Here is a 3,917-nt window from a genome sequence, read left to right on the forward strand (position 1 = left end):
CGCCCGTTTATTCGATACCTTAGAGTACATTATTCGATTTTGATCATAATAAACAGACCATTATAATTATTGTGTGGACAATTTAGCTCCGAGATGAAAACCCAGTGCCGAATCAATTAATGGCGTAGTCCATGACGTATGAACTGACTGTTTCGTCTTAGAACACTCTCTCGGGACACAGGTAATTATTAATGTTGGTCTCAACAAGCTTTGCAAAATGTAGACTTTCAATAATCAGAACAGAAACGCCTCAGGGGTAGCACAAGGTTTGTCAACACTGTTTGTTGATCTCATGTTAGAAGAAGCTTCCCTCACTACTACAGTGTTGGAACAAAACAATAACAAGGCGTTTTGTCAGCTTTTGCCTTGAACAGAGTTTGCTGACAGAACGCTTTTTTTCCAAAGCCGCGGCGAAAAAAAAGGCGTTTTGTCAGCGAACTCTTTAAAAAAAAGGCGTTTTGTCAGCGTAACCATTAAAAAAAGGCGTTCTTCCGAAATTAGAATGTTAATTTATTCAAAAACTAGTCACACTTTCACTTTGATTTTTTCACACAAGTTGGGTAACAGGTCAGACTATCGATTTATCAAATAAAAAAATTTCGCGCCAAAATGAAAAAAAGGCGTTTTGTCAGCTGACGACACCACTGTCTGTGAACAGATCATTAAAAAGTAAGAGAACAGAAAGTTATCTGTGCTTCCAACGGGCAAACAAATGACTGCAGAAATCAGCAAAACACGACAAGACTCACTGACTTTGCAGTGTACAGATCGTTGTTGTTGTTGTTGTTTTGTTTTTTTATCTATTAACCCGTTTATCAACTGTGTATTTGTTTGCGTATTTGTTTATCTATTCATTCATTCTAAACTATATTTATGTATTTATTCATTGGTTTAATTTAGGGGGAGAGGGGAGGTGGGTGTCCGAATGGGGCATTATTGAACGTGCTCATCCAACCACATTCAAGACTCCCCGCCCTCTTGGCTTCTAGCAGTGTTGAAAGGGTCAATAAAGCTATTATTATTATTACCAATTAAGGACGGGCCCACAGTATATTACAGTATCATTAGTTGAACGCTTCTGTTCTCTGAGCAGCCGCTTAAGTTTATTACCATTATTAGAGTTATGATTAGACCGGCGTCTTTGGTGTTGTGGTTAGGCGCCTCGCCATTGCGCTTGGAAGACCCGAATTCGATTTTTAGGCGGGAGTTTTGTTGTTGTTGGGGTGTTGTTGTTTTTTTGTTGTTGGGGTGTTTTTTGTTGTTGTTGTTTTTGGTTTTTTTTTGTTTTTTTGGGGTGTCTTTTTACGACGGCCACCCATTGTAGAGAATAAACGTAATAGTATACAGGTGGATGTAGTCGTCTTGGGCCGTGTCAGTATGATATTATAGAAGAAAAAAAACAAACACACACACAAAGCGGAAATGGGAAATGATCGTTTATAGCCTTGGACAGGTTGCCATGTCGTACGTGCAGTTTCGACTGTATAATATATTATATATCATAGAAAAGAAGGCATGTGTAACCAGGGAGATATAAAGATCAGAAAGAGAAAACGGAAGTTGTTTGGACACACCTTGAGAGCACTGGAAGTAAACATTACCCACTAAAATAAGCCTTAAGCAGTGTTGGTTTAACTGGGAAGAACACAGATGTAGGTAGATCTATACAACGGCGAGTGTGTGTGTGGGGTTGGTTGTTTTTTGTTGTTTTTGTGGTGGGGGTGGGGGGGGAAGTGTTGGTGATGAAGGGGAGGACGTGGGAAAAAAGAATCAATGTGAAGGACAGCCGGTCAGTTCTACAAACTATGAGGCGCCACTGGCCTTAAGATGGAATCCACCAGGAAAGAGAAAGAGGGGAAGACCTAAAGATTATTTGTACTTGTAAGCTGGACTTAAATTTGGACCTAAACAAATGGAATACAGCTGAGCTGAGACTAAGGGGAAGACTATAACCGAGGACATAATAAAATGAAGATCCCCTCTCTTGTTGGTGGCCTACTCGATTCTAGTATGGGTGAGAAAGGATGATGATGGTGATGATGATGATGGTGATGATGATTTTTTAGTGCTCGAAATTGAGAATTTGTGTTTAGATTTAACTTCCCTCGAAATACTAACAAGGTTATTCAAGAGTCTGGACCTTCGAATTTAACGTCCATCTCCCGTAGTACCGAGCCAAATGGGAACATTAAAATTTCTCTCTCTCCTTCTCCCTCTCCTCACCCTATCTCTCTCTCTCTCTCTCTCTCTCTCTCTCTCTCTCTCTCTCTCTCTCTCTCGTTATCTGACTCTTGTTCCCTCTCATAAATAATTAAACACAAGCACACACACACACACACACACACACACACACACACACACACACACACACACACACACACACACACACACACTGGCACATATATGGTGTTCGTCCTTCCTGAGGGAAGAAGACCTTCTTCATCATATCCGGGGGGTGGGGTGGGTCCTCAGGTGGCTGATTAAGCCAATCTTCGCCTTGAAGGTCCTTGGGCAATGAGGGCAAGGTAGCGCTGTAGGGTCATGAATTGCGGGAGCACTGCTTGCACGGGACTTTCTTGTTGCGCGCTTGCTCTTCGCTGTTTCCAGACGCCGTGATTCATACGCTGCCGCTCCCTTGCTGATGGCTCCACGCCAGGCTGCACGGTTTTGGGCTGTCGTTTCCCACGAGTTGTGGTCAATGCCAAAGTCTTTCAGAGAGGCTTTCAGGGTGTCTTTAAACCGCTTCTTCTGACCTCCATGGGAGCGTGCTCCAGTCTGAAGTTCTCCATATAGGATGAGTTTTGACAGACGCTCGTCTGGCATTCTGACTACATGGCCAGCCCAGCGGAGTTGTGTCTTTCGGAGCATTGTGAAGATGCTCGACATACCTGTCTGCTCGAGGATTTCAGTGTCTGAGACTTTGTCCTGCCACTTCACTCTGAGCAGTTTGCGGAGGCAGTTGAGGTGAAATCGGTTGAGTTTCTTGGCGTGCCTCTGGTATACTGTCCAGGTCTCGCTTGCATATAGTAGTGTGGTGAGGACAATGATGACATATACATGAACGTTAACAAAACCAGTCAGTTTTGCTCAGCAATACACAGATCTATATCATTACGCAACATAACTCAAACCTAAAGTGAAAAAGTAGAGAACAAAAGAGATCAAAATATACCAGCAGCATTGCAGAATTGTCTGAAGAAAGGGTGCTGAAAAAACAAAACGCTACGAACAATAACTTAAAACATTGATTTCACTGCTCACCGTCTTTCTTTCTTTCTTTCTTTTCATCTTTCTTTCTGTCTATCTATCTTTCTCCCTTTCTTTCTTTCTTTCTTTTTTCTTTCTTTCTGTCTTTCTTTCTTTCTTTCTTTCTGTCTTTCTGTCTGTCTTTCTTTCGTCCCTTCTTTCTTTCTTTTTTACGTCCTTTCGTCCTTTTGTCCTTCCTTTTTTTTCTTTCTTCCCTTTCTTTCTTTCATTTTCCCCTTTCTTTCTTTCCTTTTCTTTCTTTCTTCTTGGTTTTTTTCTCCCAAAATGTAAAAATCTCAGCATATTCGTTGGTGCCTCGAGGGCTTGGGGAAATCAGTTAGCGAGCCATGTTTTAACCCGCGGGTCGCCAGTACCCCTGATGGCAGTCTGATTGGGCCGACCCTGTGGACCTCCTTGTCTCCGTCCTGGCTCACCTCTGTCGCACAAACCCCCGAGAGGAAAGGAAACGACCATTTTGTGGAGATGAAACTCTTTTTTTCTTTAAAAAAAATCCAACAAACACAAAAACAAAACAAAAACAAACAAACAAACAAAAAAAAACACACTCCTTCATCCACCAAAAAAAAGAAAGAAGGAAAACCCTTCCCTCCCTCCTCCCTCCTCCCTCAACATTCATCGTAACAATGTTATTTTTTTCTGCACGTCAGATG

The sequence above is a fragment of the Aplysia californica genome, unplaced genomic scaffold, assembly GCF_000002075.1.
Source record: "Aplysia californica isolate F4 #8 unplaced genomic scaffold, AplCal3.0 scaffold00857, whole genome shotgun sequence".
Taxonomy (NCBI): Eukaryota; Metazoa; Mollusca; class Gastropoda; order Aplysiida; family Aplysiidae; genus Aplysia; species Aplysia californica.